This window comes from Acomys russatus, chromosome 21, assembly GCF_903995435.1.
Source record: "Acomys russatus chromosome 21, mAcoRus1.1, whole genome shotgun sequence".
NCBI lineage: Eukaryota > Metazoa > Chordata > Mammalia > Rodentia > Muridae > Acomys > Acomys russatus.
The window spans coordinates 48008651-48026715 of NC_067157.1; the positions used below are offsets into that span (position 1 = coordinate 48008651).

The window sequence follows — 18065 nt, forward strand, 5'->3', positions numbered from 1 at the left end:
GTTAGAAGAGTGTCGAGTGGCAAGTGACCAAAATCATCCTTCTATGTGTGCAGGATCCATGAAACAGTGTCTGAGTGCTGAGGTCACAGGGACATTTGCTTGAGAGTCCCATCAAAACCACAGCACACATTGCATCTTGTTCCACAGGTTGATTGAGCCCTGGTGAACTCAGATGCTACTGTCCAACATCTTCTATATGAACCATGTGTGGGAGTCAGGGTGGGTTGTGTACATGCCCCTGTTTGCAAAGGCATGATAATGCATTCGTGAAGAGAAGTGAACTGCAGGACTGGGCATCCATCTAAGTATCAAAAGTGTATCAAAGTGGTCATCTGTCCTTGAAACTCCATAAAAATTCTTGTTAAAAATCCCATTGTTGATTAAGCCACGTACCTGATCTACTCCGAGGAGACCAGAGACATAAGTGAAGCAATAGATTGCTGGACTTTGAGAACTGTAGGTGAGTGGGGCCCCAAATGCCGCAGACCAAACAGGGGGCCTACCCCCCTGGGTCAAGCAACATCCCGGAGGTGCTAAACACACTCCCCAAACTCTGAAATGGAAGCCACATGCAAACTGCAGCCTGTATATGAAGCACAGACTCGCTGTTTGGGGAGGGGATTTTCCAGAGTCCCCAGCCAGAGGAGTCTCAGTGAAGAGGGTGAATCTGCCCTAGGATTCCTCCTTCCACACCACCCCAAACTGCGGAGGTCACCCGCCTAGGCCGAGTGGAAACACAGGAGGCGGGACCCAACAGAGACAGCTAAAGTGGGACTGCAGCTCGCTGGCCATCTGGGGCCCAACCTAACACCAATCACAGCGGACTGAGCCTGCAAACAGCGGCAGTGAGAAATCAGCTTGGACTGCTTCCACAGACCTGTCGGGAGATGTGGGTCTTGCCTAGAGCGATAGCTGAACTTCTTAGCCTTGCAAGAAGACCGGGTTCTGCGGGCTTCCGCCAGAGCTCTGCAACCCTATTGTTCCTACCCAGCCGCAAGGCACTGGTCCTGCGCTCCCCGCTCCCGGAACGAGAGAGCCCAGCTGGCGATCCTGGCCTGAGCAAGGCAGGCAGGCTCACATTATCGGGAGATGAGACATGGGTGGGTCGTGTTTGCAGTGTCTAATTGCTGACCTAGAGTGTGAGTGGACCATCATAGCCTGGTGGGAAGATCTGGTTCCACTGGCGACCGCCAGAGCTCTGCAACCCTAGTCTTACTAACCGCCCAGACGCAAGGCACTGGCCCTGCGCTCCCTCCTCCCCAAACAAGAGAGCCCAGCTGGGCTGGCCCTGCGCTCCCTGCTCCCCAAATGAGAGAGCCCAGCGTGGGATCCTGGCCCGAGCAAGGCAGACACTCTCACTTTATCAGGAGATGAAAAGAGGGTCTTGCTTGCAGTGTCTAATTGCTGACCAAGAGCGACCTTGGTCCCTCCAGGCATATAGTACTGGGAGAGGTTGGGCACTGCTACAGGGTATAGAGGCAGAGCTAAAAGACAGCTACACCCCCAGAAGATCTGATCTACCTGGGGTCTTGACTACAAAGCCACAGGAAGGACAGGCAGCTGGGATCAACCTACTCAACCAGAACGTTTGTGTGCAGACCTTATTCTAGGTCCCAAGACTGCTGATCTGAATTACAGCAGTAAAGTCCAAACATATCTACTTTGGCTGGCTCAGCCTGGAGCCCACGGTGCAGAGGAAAATCACCAGGAGTGAAACCGGATCACCTACCTGTTCCACAGAAATACTCCCTGATCCCCACAGGCAAGAGCACCTGACCTATAATCAGTCATCAATTATCCACTCTCAACCAGCAAAGGTCACTACAAAATACCTTCCAACATCAGAGCCATCAAAATTACAAGAGGACAGTGAAAGAATGCTATAAAAAACCAAAACAATTTGGCATCTCCAGATCCCAACATTCCCAATGAAAACAACCTAGAGAACCTAACAGCCATGGATAGGAAAGAAAATGACCTCAAGTCTTTAGTAAAGAAGATGATAATGGAAGAGACAAATAAAATCTGTAAACAAATGCAGGAGGAGGCAAACAAGAGGGCTGAAGAGTTAAAAGAGTCATATAAAGAGGCACTTGAAGAATTTCAGAAAAATATAAATAACCAGATGATGGAAATCATTAAAACAGTCCAAGACATGAAGATAAAAATGGAAGCTATGATGCAGGAACACACAGAAGAAAAACATGATCAAGAGGCTTCAAAGAAGAGAGCAAGCATCTCAGAGGTGGCTTTATCTAACAGATTGCAAGGAATGGAAGAACAAATATCGGGACTTGAAGATACAATCGCAGAACTGGAAACAACCATTCAGGGAAATGCTAAATCTGAAAAATTCCTGACACAGACCATACAAGAATTAAAAGACAACATGAAAAGATGAAACTTGAGAATAATTGGGATAGAGGAAAGGGGTGATAGCCGACTCCATAGCCCAGAACATATCTTTAATCAAATAATGGAAGAAAATTTCCCCAATTTGAAGAAGGAGATGCATACTGGCATACAAGAGGCCTACAGAACACCAAATAGAATAGACCTGAAAAGAAAATCTTCCCGCCACATAATAATAACAACACAAAATATACAGAACAAGGAAAAAATATTGAAAGTGGCAAGAGAAAAAGGCCGAGTAACATATGAAGGCAAACCTATCAGAATTACTCCTGACTTGTCAGCAGAGACCATGAAAGCCAGAAGGGCCTGGACAGAGCTGCTGCAAACCCTAAGAGAACACAGATACCAGGCAAGACTACTATATCCAGCAAAATTATCAATAACCATTGATGGAGAAGACAAGATATTCCATGACAATAACAAATTCAAACAGTACCTAGCCACAAATCTGGCTTTACAGAAGTTACTAGAAGGAAAACTCTACCCCAACTGGTTAAACTACAACCATAACTACATAGGAAATAGGTAACTATACCATTGCAAAATCACAACCTCATAAAATCTTGACTGTTACAAATACCAAAAATGAAGGGACTTACCAATCACTGGTCATTAATATCTCTCAACGTCAATGGTCTCAATTCTCCAATAAAAAGACACAGACTAACGGAGTGGATGCATAAATGTGACCCAACATTCTTCTGCATTCAAGAAACACACCTCAACCACAAGGACAGACATTGCCTCAGAGTAAAAGGTTGGGGAAAAATATTCCAAGCAAATGGTCACAAGATACAAGCTGGACTAGCCATTCTAATATCTAATAAAATAGACTTTCAACCAAAATTAATCAAAAGAGATGAGGATGGACACTTCATATTTGTCAAAGGTAACGTCAACCAAGAAGACATCATGATTTTGAACATATATGCTCCAAATACAAGGGCTCTCACATTTGTAAAAGACTTATTAACAAAGCTTGCCCCACTCATCGATACCCACACATTAATAGTGGGAGATTTCAACACCCCACTTTCACTCAAGGATAGGTCTTTGATTCAAAAACTAAGCCGGGAAATAACCTCATAAACCAAAGTCATGAAGCAAATGGATCTAACAGATATCTACAGAACTTTCCACCCAAACGTTAAGGAGTATACCTTTTTCTCAGCACCCCATGGAACATTCTCTAAAATTGATCACATAGTTGATCATGAAGCAAACCTCAACAGATACAAGAAGATTGAAATAATACCTTGTATCTTATCAGATCACCATGGTCTAAGGCTGGACTTCAACAGCAACAGAAATAACAAAAAGCATTCTAACACGTATAAACTAAACAACTTTCTACTTAATGACACATGGGTCATGGAAGAAATAAGGGAAGAAATAAAAGACTTCTTGAAATTCAATGAAAATGATGGAACAACTTACCCAAATTTGTGGGACACATTGAAAGCAGTGCTAAGAGGAAAATTCATAGCATTAAGTGCCTTTAAAAAGAAAATGGAATCATCCCACATAAACAACTTAACAACACATCTGGAAGCTCTAGGAAAAAAAGAAGCAGAAACACCCAAGAGGAGTAGACGCCTAGAAATAATCAAACTCAGGGCTGAAATCAATAAATTAGAAACAAAGAGAACAATCCAATAAATCAACAAAACCAAGAGCTGGTTCTTTGAGAAAATTAACAAGATAGACAAACCATTAGCCAATCTAACTAAAAGAAAGAGAAACACTATCCAAATTAACAAAATCAGAAATGAAAAGGGAGACATAACAAAAGACACCGAAGAAATACAAAGAATCGTAAGAACCTACTTTAAAGGCATTTATGCCACAAAATTCGAAAATTCAAGGGAAATGGACAAATTTCTTGACCAATTCCATTTGCCAAAATTGAACCAAGACCAGATAAACAAATTAAATAACCCTATTTTGCCTATAGAAATAGAAGCAACCATTGATAGTCTCCCAACCAAAAAAAGCCCAGGGCCAGATGGTTTCAGTGCAGAATTCTACCAGTCCTTCAAAGAGGAGATAATACCAATACTATTCAAGCTATTCTGAAAGATAGAAATGGACGGAATATTAGCAAACTCCTTCTATGAGGCCACAGTCACATTGATACCTAAACCTCACAAAGATCCAACAAAAAAAGAGAATTTGAGACCAATTTCTCTTATGAACATTGATGCAAAAACACTCAACAAAATACTCGCAAAGCGAATACAACAGCATATCAAAGACATCATTCACCATGACCAGGTAGGATTCATTCCAGGCATGCAGGGATGGTTTAACATACGGAAATCCATCAATGTAATCCATCATATAAACAAACTGAAAGAGAAAAACCACATGATCATCTCTTTAGATGCAGAAAAAGCATTTGACAAAATCCAACACCCATTTATGTTTAAAGTTCTAGAGAGATCAGGAATACAAGGCACTTATCTAAACATAATAAAGGCTATATACAGCAAACCAACAGCCAACATTAAATTAAATGGAGAGATACTCAAGGAAATCCTTCTAAAATCGGGGACCAGACAAGGCTGCCCTCTGACCCCATATCTCTTCTATATAGTTCTTGAAGTTCTAGCCAGAGCAATAAGACATCAAAAGGAGATCAAGGGGATCCAAATGGGAAAGGAAGAAGTCAAATTATCCCTATTTGCAGATGATATGATAGTGTATATAAGTGACCCCCAAAATTCCACCAGAGAACTCCTACAGCTGATAAACACCTTCAGCAAATTGGCAGGATACAAAATAAACTCAAAAAAGTCAGTAGCTTTCCTGTATACAAATGACAAACAGGCAGAGGAAGAAATTAGGAAAACTACTCCCTTCACGATAGCCACAAACAATATAAAATATCTAGGAGTAACTCTAACCAAGCAAGTGAAAGACTTATTCGAAAAAACTTCAAACCTCTGAAGAAAGAGATTGAAGATGACATCAGAAGATGGAGGGATTTACCTTGTTCATGGATCAGGAGAATCAACATAGTAAAAATGGCCATCTTACCAAAAGCAATTTACAGATTCAACACAATCCCTATCAAAATACCTACAAAATATTTTGAAGATATTGAAAGATCAATTCTCAAATTCATATGGAGAAATAAAAAACCCAGAATAGCAAAAACAATCCTATACAACAAAAGATCCTCCGGAGAAATCTCCATACCTGATCTCAAGCTGTACTACAGAGCAACGGTAATTAAAACAGCATGGTACTGACAAAGCAATAGACTGGTGGATCAATGGAATCAAATTGAAGACCAGAGATGAATCCACACACATTTGCTCACTTGATTTTTGACAAAGAAGCCAAATCTATTCAATGGAAAAATGATAGCATCTTCAACAAATGGTGCTGGTCTAACTGGATGTCTACATGTAGAAAAATGCAATTAGACCCTTATTTGTCGCCATGCACAAAATTCAAGTCCAAGTGGATTAAAGACCTTATCTTAAAACCAGAGACATTAATTCAGATAGAGGAAAAAGTGGGGAAGAGCCTGGGACACATAGGCACAGGAAACAACTTCCTGAACAGTACACCAACAGCCCAGGCCTTAACGTCAACAATTAATAAATGGGACCTCATGAGGCTGAGAAGCTTCTGTAAGGCAGGAGACACTGTCAAGAGAACAAAGCGACAGCCTACAGAATGGAAAAAGATCTTCACCAACCCTTCATCTGACAAAGGTTTAATATCCAAAATATATAAAAAAACTCAAGAAATTAAACACCACAAAACCAAACAACCCAATTGTGAAATGGGGCTTGGAACTTAACAGACAATTCTCAACAGAGGAATATCAAATGGCCGAGAAACACTTAAAGAAATGCTCGTCCTCATTAGTCATCAGAGAAATGCAAATCAAAACGACACTGAGATTCCATCTTACACCCATCAGAATGGCTAAGATCAAAAACTCAAATGATACCACATATTGGCGAGGATGTGGAGAGAGAGGAACACTCCTTCATTGCTGATGGGAATGCAAACTAGTACCACCACTTTGGAAAGCTATCTGGCGCTTTCTCAGAAAAATGGGAATAGGACTTCCTCAAGACCCAGCCATCCCACTCCTTGGAATATACCCAGAAAATGCCCTACCACACAACAGGGACATATGCTCAACCATGTTCATAGCTGCTTTATACATAATAGCCAGAACATGGAAACAGCCTAAATGTCCCTCAGTAGAAGAATGGACTAAGAAACTGTGGTACATATACACTATGGAATACTGCTCAGCTATTAAAAATGAGGAATTCCCAAAATTTGTGGACAAATGGATTGATCTAGAAATTATCATAATGAGTGAGTTTACCCAGAAGCAAAAAGAGACAAATGGTATATACTCACTTATATCAAAACACTAGTCCAAGGGATATGTACCATGAAAATCTTTACTTACCAAAAAAGTGGGTCAGAGGAGAGGACATCCTATTGAGACTTTAGGTGAGAGTAGCATGGAAAAATGGGGAAATAGTAGGACCCACAGGGTCCTGGAAACCTACAAGAAGAACTTTATGACAGGCAGATCTGGATCCTGGGGTCCTCCTCAAACTAAGGCACCAGCCAAGGAGAATATAGGCAGTAAGCTTCGAACCCCTACCAAGACCTAGCCGACGAACAGGATATTCTCCACCGTTGTGTGGAGAGTGAGATCTGACTCTCACACGAACTCTGGTGCCCCTTTTCTGACCACGTCCCCTGAATGGGGAGACCTGGTGGCACTCAGAGGAAGGATAGCAAGTTACAAAGAAGAAACTTGATATTCTAAGAGCATATATAGGGGGAGGAGGTCTCCCTCAATCACAGACATAGGGGAGGGGAGAAGGGGAGAAGTAGGAGGGAGGGAAGAATGGGAGGAAACAGGGGAAGGGCTAACAATTGAGATGTAATATGAATAAATTAATAAAATTAATTTTTAAAAATCCCATTGTTTTGTTTGACAATGATTCTAATCTCCAGTTCAAAGCACACAGTGTTGTTGTTTTGTTTTGTTTGTTTGTTTGTTTTGTTTTGTTTTTCTTCTTCTTTTTCTTAACCTGTGTCTTTTGTTCCTGTGATTTATTTGTTCAGAAATGATTTCCCAATTTTACCTAAGGTAGTCTCTGTGCTTTTTAAAACTCATGTCTTTTTTGTTCACTTCCTTTGTTTTCTAACGAATTAACTAGGCCAAATACTCGGGAAGCACTACACAAATATTTGATGAATGGAGGAGTAACTGAAATCCCCATTTCATATGGCTTTTACCCCAGGCAAAGTGTGTTTGCCTGCTTCAAACTATCTATAGCACTGCTGATACTTGTCACAGGCCACATTGAACACATAACCTGAAAATACTGCAGTGTTCCTCAATCATGTCACCCTCCTATGAGTGAGGAGAGATATAAATGATTGTCTCATTTCTTGAGTTTACTTAGAAATTTTTCACCATATTAGCTCTAAATACACCAAAAAAGCATATAAATGTAATTTAAATTATGAAAATATTTTAATGTAACTAATAAGTTTCTGAATATTTTGCCTCCAAAATCTTATTTCATCTCATTTAACCACCAGAAGTGAGTTGGAAAAAAGAAAAAAAGTATTTATTCAGTAGCAATGTGGTGACAGTATGGATGAGATGGGTTTCAGAATGGGTACCACAATGGGGCTACCTCTTCAAAACCAAGTACATATTATTCCTTGAATCGGGTCTCAATAAACTTTGGGAAATTGATGGAATATCCTGCACCCTATGTGACCAGAGATAAATACATCTATATATCAACAATAGAAACAGCAGAAAGTACACAACCTCATTAAAACAAAACAGCACAGAATGATCGAAAATTGAGACAAGGGAGAAAACAAGAAGGAAAAATTTTAGATCCTAGAAATACCTGAAAATAAAAGCACAACATACAAAAGCCAATAGGACACAATGGAAGTAGTCGTAAGACAAACATTTACAGCAATAAGAGCTTCACCAAGATGCTGGTGAGATCTCATATAGATAGTTTAATAACTCACCTGAATGCCTTGGAAAAATAAGAACAAACAACACCCCCCCCCAGAGGAATAGATAGGAAGAGATAATACAAATCAAGGCAGGGAATAATAAATTTAAATTTTAAATAAACTCAATGTAACAATGAAACAAAGAGTTGGTTCTCTCAGGAGCAATATGACTGACAAACCTTTAGTCAAATTAACCAAAAGCGAAAGAGGACACAAATGAATAAAAATAGAACTTTCTTATACTGGAATAGTTGGCAAAAATTTTACATGATGAGTTAATTTTAGAGAACAACACTGATCTCTACACAGAAAAGCATCAATTTTAGTTCTGATTATGACTTGTAAGTCACTGTGTTAGTGTGACAATCCCGTTGATTGTTCTGACACCAAGTATGTACCAAAACATGAAATGATGCTTTAAAATTCTAACTTTCTGTAAGAAGGTCATAATGTCCAGGACAATGAAGAAGAAAGTGAATTTACAATGCAGTGATGAACATATCCTGGGTTTCCATAGGCATCATTTAAATACAGTTTTCAGACCATAGTTATACATATCACCGAGACAGAGAACCAGAAGTTCGCTAAGGCTGACATGCCTGGAAGCCACACCACACCAATGTTCTTGCGTGAACTCAGTGAATTTGGCCTGGAGAAAAGGACTCAGATGTCATGATTGTCCAGTCTTCCACTATAAAAGAAATAGTCCTGACAAGACTTTCTAGGAAGCATGGTAAAATAGTGAAAGTTACACCAAGATCTTAGGACCCAAGTTACAGAGGAAGTGGAAATGAGGAAAGTGGCAAGTCAAGGAGAGTTTGGTCATGTGAGAAAATATGCTATTCCTCCAATTTGAGTCTCTCATCAAAGGTTCCTTCATCCCCCAGAAAGGGAAGATTTTACTGCAGGAGTAGGTGTCATAGATAAACAACTTAAGTAACGTTAGAGAGACATTCCTTACAAAGTCACAGTCTTTCCCACAGGTCATGGAACATCAGGTGCTCAGGGAGACACTAAGAGGATTCTTTCTTTGCTGTGCCTCTGTCCCTACATTTGAGCTCTCCTAATTTAGTTTGTTTCCCCACTCATAACTAGTACTTAGAAATTCCATAATAGTCCCCAGAGTCTCTCTTTATTCTACAACATGACAGAAAGTGCAAAAGCATCAATGTGAAACCAAGCCAAGCTGCAGGGACAGACAAAAGGATTAGATGGGCCGCATTAAGAATGAAGACCATAAGAATAATAAAGGATGCTAAAGTTAAATTATCCAACAGTGAGGAACGATGAACATATCAACATTACACACTGGAGAGTAAGGACAAATGAAAACTGACCTGATGCACATCAAATAAATGGGGAAAGATGGAAATCTGGGTGGGCAAGAGGGAAGTAAAAACACAGAGGCCAAAGTGCAATTGTTAATAAGCTCTTATCACTAAGCTATTCCTAAGAATAACATCTATTCTGCCTCAGGGTTATCATTCTGGGGAAAATGCACAAGTCCTGGGGTGGGTCATTTGGATCTGAGACTCAGCAATTCCAGTCAACAGGTGGCAAGTAGGACTATGTAATTTCTTTGATATTTGATTCCATCGTATCTGAGATTATCTATTTCTTATCTGCAATTATTTATTTCTTAAATAATTTCAGGTAAACTATTTCTTTTGATGACTTTGAAATAGAGTATTTTGATTCTATTGTATTAAAACTCAAAAGCAACAACAATAACAACAAAACACATCCACAAATTCAAGCTTGCACAAATTATGTCTTTTAAGCACAAGGCCTATGTGGAAACATTTGACTGAAGTAAATCTGCATTTTAACTTTAACTTGTGTCTGATGTTTCTGAAGAAATAGTCCAAACTCCTTGGCTAGCTGGCTGAGCCTCTTGGCTTGGCATGAGGCATGATTCACAATTTCATTGGCTTACAGGAGACTGCTTTCCACTGGTACCTTTGCAAATATCTAAACAATACAGCTTTCATATTAAACCTTAAGAGTTAATTTTATTCTCCACAATGTTCAAGGCACTTCGTTTCACCCTGTTCTATTTTACACACAGTAGTACACTGGGAAGTCCCTTGTCATGTGGTCAATACATCTCAAGTTCTCATTTTTATCATTAACATTTGCTAACAGAGTTTGAACTTTGACTCCACAACCAGAACTGTACTTAGCTTGATGGTGCACTCTGAAAAAGTCACTTCCAATTTTCCTTATATATAGGATTCTCAGCTCTAGTAGAAAGGCAAGCCAGATGAATTTCAGATAAACAAGCTTTCACATCCATGTGCTTCATGCAATATTTGGCATCCTGCATCTTATTAATCAACACTAATTTTGCACCATACGGCTTTATTCAGCATTCTTTTTTAATATCATATTGAGTCAAGACTAACAGATACTCAGATCAACATACTGTTCTTTCCTGTAAGATGAGGGGAAAGAACATAGTAATACCATTTACTTCTTAAATAATTGCAGGTAAACTATTTCTTTGGATGAACTCAGAAGGACCTTTAAATAATTCCCAACCAAAAAATAGAACAGCACAGTGTACGTTGTTGTTCATCCCTACTAAGTAGGCACTCCAATCCATCCATCAGTGGGTATGAAGGAAATAGACGATGATAGATAGATAGATAGATAGATAGATAGATAGATAGATAGATGATACATACTAGATATAGATGGTTAGTAGATAATAGATAGATAATAGATAGATAGATAGATAGATAGATAGATAGATAGATAGATAGATGATACATACTAGATATAGATGGTTAGATAATAGATAGATAATAGATAGATAGATAGATAGATAGATAGATAGATGATACATACTAGATATAGATGGTTAGTAGATAATAGATAGATAATAGATAAATAGATAGATAGATAGATAGATAGATAGATGATACATACTAGATATAGATGGTTAGTAGATAATAGATAGATAATAGATAAATAGATAGATAGATAGATAGATAGATAGATAGATAGATAGATAGATGGTTTATAGGTAAGTAGATAGATGCATAGATACATAGATGGTAAATACACTTTAATAATTTTAGAACATATTTTGATTCACAAAATATACTTGAGAAAGAAAGAATTTCCAGTATATAAAATATTTCCTCAGTCACAGCTTCCACCCATTTGGAAGTAGGTGAACCAACAGCGAATGGAGCCCCTGTGCTCTTGCCTTTGCATCAGCTTTACCTGGGAGACTAGGATTTTCATAAGTGCCTTGTCAAGCTAACTTTCCTACATATACTGAAATCTTTTCCTCCTGCAGAAACTGGTTCATAAATCACTGACATGTCCCTGAAATCTAATTCTCTGTACACGTAATGAAACCTCTGGCATTTCTCAGTATTATTTTTAAAAACACATTATATCTCTAATCATTAAAATTCTCACTATTAAAACATTACTATAATAAAATACTCAAGGAAAAACTTTGCCACTTAAATAAAGTTAGCTGTTCTTTGAAATTCATAACTCTCATGGTTCTGCATGTTAGTTATTTTTATTTCTGTAGATACCATTAGCCCAGTTCAGGAAATATATAGTTACATGTGTGTGTTTCAAATATATGTAAATGTGTCTTTGTTGAAAGAAATCATTATGCACCTCAAGATACATTCAGGCAGATGATTTGTGAGAAAAGCAATTACTAAGTGTCCATCACAATGAAGATCAAGATAAACCTATATTGAAGAACAATTATTTTATAGTGAACTTAATTCTAATAGTGATTGCCTGAGTCTGATAACATATGAAGAAGCATTAAAAATGATCAGTTTTCTTAGTAACTTAAGCATTAGATTAATCCCCTGTATCTCACAAAGAGGCAGATACTGTTCTTATCATTTTAGATACTTTTTTTAATGAAAAAACAAATATCATAAGTACCACCTTGGCTCTTAGTTCTTCCCAGTCTAAGCAAGAGCGAGGAGGAGAAGTTGGCCCTTTCTTCCACGCTTCCATTTAGAGCATGGTCAATGACTATGAATGTCTCTAAAACTTATTTCGTAGAATTTTAATATAATTTAAGCTACCATCTTGTTTTACTGAGTAAACTTAATTTAACAACATAACCTTGAAAGTATAATCCAAAGGGGAACATTTTCATACAGAATGAAATGATGGGCAAGTTATTTAGCACGTGTTTTATCAGGTTTCAAACCAAGCCGATGCTTTTGACTCCTAAGTTTATTGTTTTGTATCATAAAATTTGATTAGAATGTGAGATCTTAGGGCAGTAAGCTGTCTTGAGAGGACACAGTTCATCGACTTAATGAATTTTTACTTTCTTGAGGATAAGGTCTCTGTATTTTAGGTCAGTTTTATGAAGTATTATTAAGTTTTCCATATCATATACATTTCAGAATGAATCTTTTTCTGATTTTGGACTTTATGTTGTAAAGATTCAAGGAGTTTATTTATTTTTGTTATATAACCAAGGTCTAAAACACTATAGAGTCACTGATCACAGCAAGATGTGGTAGAGAACTAATTCTATTTATATTTAATAATAAAATTGTGGAAATAAGTTAAAATTTTAAAAATATGTTTTCAGGTTAACCATCTGATATTACCAAGTTATAATCATTGAATTCCTTTATAATTTGATATAATCTAGACTGCCTTACATGCTGATCTTTATAATTTGATATAATCTAGACTGCCTTACATGCTGATCTTTATTTGAAAAAAAATCATCTCTGTTCATACAAGTATGAGGTATGTTCTCCATCAGAAACAATAACAGGAATTATAGAAATTGAAAAGTTAATATATTTGATAATAACTAGGAAATAATAATATACAAACTATACATTCCTGAAAGATTCATAACTATATTTATGGAAACTGAGTATATAAATGATTTTACAAATAATATATATGATACAATAGTTATCGTTAGTTCACACTGTACTCCATATGATCTTAAATTATTGCATAATTTAAGTCACTATTTCAAGTGATATGTAAAGATGTTTATTTTTGCTTTCATAAAAGCATGATGTAATTTTATCTAATTATGTAGAAATGGCAGTCAGAAGTTAGAAGTAGGTAGTCCTTGCCATATTGCTCATCTACCATTACCAAAAATTAATAAAAGAGAGATAAATTACTTATTTCATGTTGTTGTAAAAATAAATCCAGTACACAGAAAAATGAATAGTGAAATTACAGATAATTTTTAAAATAATGAAATATAAGAAAATATGAAGTTGAAATTAAAACATAAGAAAATCCATCTATGAAAATGAAGATGAGCTCAAAATTTTAAGTGTAAAGCTTCCTTCATGTATCAACCATGATGAAAAGAAAGATATCAAATTACCCAGAACCCTCAATGAACAAGGCTTGTTGTCTGCTCAGGAGGCAAAGGCAGGTGGCTCACTGCAAATTGAGCCCAGCTTGTTTATGGCATACTGAGTTCCAGGCATGCCAGGGCTACATAGTATGACCATATCTCAAAAAAGTTAACAAGTCAAAATGAAACTATTTTCAGTTACCAGTCCTTGCATGTTATACATTGAAGAGTGTGATGGCTGGAAGAAGCCTAGATGTTGTTTCTTGTTTGGATGCCTAGTAGGAACATCAGTGTCCAGGCGAAATTAGGCTCACCCAGTGAGAAGAGCAGCAATCAAGTCCCAAGGCCAATTAGGGGACCGGAATTAGTTACGTAGGGCCCTCATGGAAGAGTTATCTGTGCCACTTTTTCCAAGCACTAAGCAGTGAATACACAGATGACTTCCATGCAGGCAAATAACATCTCCTAGGGACTGAATAGAACAGAGACTCAGGAAGTGACAAAGTGCTAATGCCATCCAAAAAGCAGAAACATTACTCAATATCTGTTGTTCGTTGAGACCTCATACTGGCATTGCTTGTTAGTTGGGCATATCTAAATGCAAAGAGCTAACCTCAGATGAAAATTACAGAAGAACACTCAGTGTCGAAATAATAACTAGGTCACAGGATGGGTTTCATGGCAAAAATGTGAATTCTTCTGGTTTCTGTGCAGCAGAAACCAAGTGGCTTCCAAAGAGAGAAAAATGGGGCTGGCTCTCTATCTTTTACCCAGATTCATTCAACTCTGGAACAAAGTGAAGGCTTTTGACTTCCATCTTTTTTATGTCTGGATCAGCAAATCTCTACATGAGGTACTGCTTAGTAAGAGTGTAAGAAATGCCTGTGGTGACCAAATGTGCATCTAGGTATCTGATGTCCTCATGATAGAAGGTGGGGCCAAAATTGCCCTTTGGCTAAGAATCACTGAGTAAGAATAATAAGGTTGAGAAAGAAAGTATGATCTTAGTGTAGCTTTCAGGAATGGCATGGCACCACCACCACCACCAAAAACAGGTTCTCAGGTGCATCCAATAGGAGAATACAGAGGAGTCAAAAGCCTGGTGGTTTATGGGTATTGATACCACTCCAATAAGAATGAATAATCTAAACAACCATAGTATAAAGGTTGTTTACAACCACAGTTACATACAGGAAATAAAGGTCATAAATTTTGACTATCTAAAATAACATTTGAACAGGTAAAAACTTAGGTAGTGACTGAAATCAAATTAAAGAATATATATGAATTCTCAAATTCCTGAAAGGAAATTGAATTTTGCTTCTTGAAATAGATAAATCAAATATTAACAGTATAAACTATTTGCTAAACAAGTGTAATCTATAAAAGGAACTTTCTCTATTCATACTGTGGAACATTGACAGATGCTGCCTACAGTGGTCCTGCAAACAGATAGAGGAGAGGTGCGCTAAGTATAAAAGTACACTAAAAGGAGCAAAGCTGGACTCTGAGGCTGAAACTCAGAGCCCAGGACGTAGCTCAGTGATAAAGTGAAGGCTCAGCTTATAAAAATCAGTGAGGTAAAAGAAAAAGAAAAAGAAGAAAGGAAGAAGGGAGGTAGGGAGGGAAAATTGCAGTCTTGTGATAGGCAGCGAATCTCAATCCAGAGGGCATCTGCTGAAACTTCAAAATTCTTGTGCCCTGGAATAAAGAACTAAACCAAGAACAGGAGGCCTCAGCCCTACACAATGAAGTATAGGCAACTGAGGGATGCTGGGAGCAGGAGTGATCTTCCCCAGGAAAAAGCAAACTATTTGGTTGTCCAGTGTCAAATGGTTAGCCATGAAAACATACATACCAAGAAGTGTTACATGAGCTCAATATATTTAGGAATGTATGTGCGTGTGTGTGTGTGCGTGTGTGTGTGTATGTGTGCGTGTGTGCGCGCGCGTGTGTGTGTGTGTGTGTGTGTGTGCATGTGTGTGTGTGTGCGTGTGTGTGTGTGCGTGTGTGTGTGTGTGCGTGTGTGTGTGTGTGCATGTGTGTGTGTGTGTGTGTGTGTAGGTAATAACAATTGTGAAGAAAGAGGTCATAGATTTGAAAGAGGGTGAAGTAGCAAATGGGAGAGAGTTTGGAGGGGTAGGAAAGAAAGAAATACTATAGCTAAATTATAATCTCAACAACAAAAAGGGATTTTAAAAATACTCTTTTTTGTTGGTTTTTTTTTTTTTCAGTTTTAAGGCTGTATGGGTCTGAGATAGGTCATCTGCCTGTGTGTTATGGTTGTATCTCTTGGTGCCTTATGGGACTCCTAACAGTGGGAGTGTGGAGTGTCTCTGAGTCTTTTGCCTACACTTTGGACCTTCTCTTACTGTGTTGCCTTGTCCAGCCAAGATATGAGGGTTTGGACCTGTCTTATTGAACTTGTTATGCTGTGTTCAGTTGATACTCCTGAGAGGACTGCTCTCTTCTAAGGGGAAACAGAGGCGGAGTGGATCTGGGGAAAAGAGACATGGAGGGAGGGACTGGGAGGAGAGGAGGGAAGGGACACTGCAGTCAGAATATAATATATGAAAGAAAACTAAATAAATAATATATATACATATATGTATATATATGTATACACACATATATGTGTGTATGTATATACGTGTGTGTGTGTGTGTGTGTGTGTGTGTGTGTGTGTGTGTGTATTTCCCAGATTAGCCTTCAGGCTATCCCCATACAGACATAGGGCCATGGTTTCCAACCTCTTCTCTAAACAATACAAACAGGAGTGAATCTGCCAGTGAGAATTGTTGCCCGTTGTTCAAGTTAATGACTAAGATCAGGAACTTCAGCAAAGCCAGTGCAGCACTAAGGAAAAGTCACTCCTTTGTGGGCTGATGTGCATATCCCAAAAAACATATCACCAATGAGCGTTCCCCATGCAGTATACTTGACTATTTGCTGCCTCTAATTCTATGCTTAGAAATCTCATCTCTACTGGGAAAAAAGAAAACCTGCTAAAATCCTAAAGGGGAGGGCACACATTAGGCTGTGCTACCTCTCACTATGTGAAATTGTGAAAATGATTTTCTCCTAACAACTATGCCCAGAAAATGGAAGTTTTAATGAGGCTGAGAGGATGAAAGCCCCCTTTTAGATAATGGATCCCATACGGAAAGGCTGCGTGGGTCAGAAGATGGTGGGAACACAGCAGGGTGGAGAGAAAGAGAGAGAGAGAGAGAGAGAGAGAGAGAGAGAGAGAGAGAGAGAGGAGACTTAGTTAAGAATGAGGCCTGGAACAGGGCATAAGGACAGACAATGTCAAGCTGAGTCTGTCGAATTAGCCCCAGAACGTGTCCTGGTTCCACTACTGAAATTAAAGCTGAGAACAACAAAGCCATCTGAGGGAAGGAGATTAGGAGAGCATGAGTCATTTCCATTTTTCTTCAGATTTTTGGCAAAGCATTGTTCTCTTATTCTGGCAGAGAATAAAATGGAAGGGCGTCCTTGATAAAAAGGCAGAATGTAGAGAGCATGCCTCCCAAATAAACGAGATTGTGTCAAATGCCGGAGTAAACAAGAAAAAATATTGTTTTAAGTGAATCTGTAGAAGAATGCTTTAAAGTTTGAAGGAGGTTCACTTCTTTTAGGGGCACTAGGAGTTCTAAGTAGTCTAATAATATACGTTAGCCTCTTTTTAAAAAGCAGTTAGCTTATAACTGTTTCCCAAAAACATCTGAAAACAAGATATGTGCGCGTACGCACAGTGCGTGTATGTGTGTGTGTGTGTGTGTGTGTGTGTGTGTGTGTGTGTGTGTGTGTGTGTTTTCTCTCAGGAACTCCCACAAAACATGTTTTGAAAACTAATGGGCTGGGACAATGGGTGAGGAGCATAGACAGACACAGCCACGGCCATCACTTGCTTTATATCTAGCCTTCTTATAAAAGATTTCTGTAAGACAGCAACTGTCACCAGGCTCGGCATAGAGTCCAGAGCCTCAGACATGCCAGGAAGTGCTGTGACACTGAGCTACGGTGAAAGCTTTCACGATTTTTTAATAACGACGAAATGAAATAATGATAATACAACAATAGGAAATAAATCGTTGTAAAAACAGTAACAATTATATAAAACAGATACAGAGGCATATTTTGGGAGATGTAGGAAAAGACTGATTGCTCATGAGAAATAAAAATCAGTGAAAGAAATTATGAGTGTAAGTAAATTATGAAGGGGATTTTGTGGCTCACCATAGGCTTGGCCCTGGTTGCACACCACAGGCTG

The 18065-nt window shown here is 38.5% G+C and overlaps 1 pseudogene; it reads right to left on the reverse strand.

The window, feature by feature from the left end:
* The window catches only part of LOC127205168 (zinc finger SWIM domain-containing protein 1-like), a 29752-nt pseudogene that overhangs the window by 2417 nt on the left and 9270 nt on the right, over positions 1–18065 (reverse strand).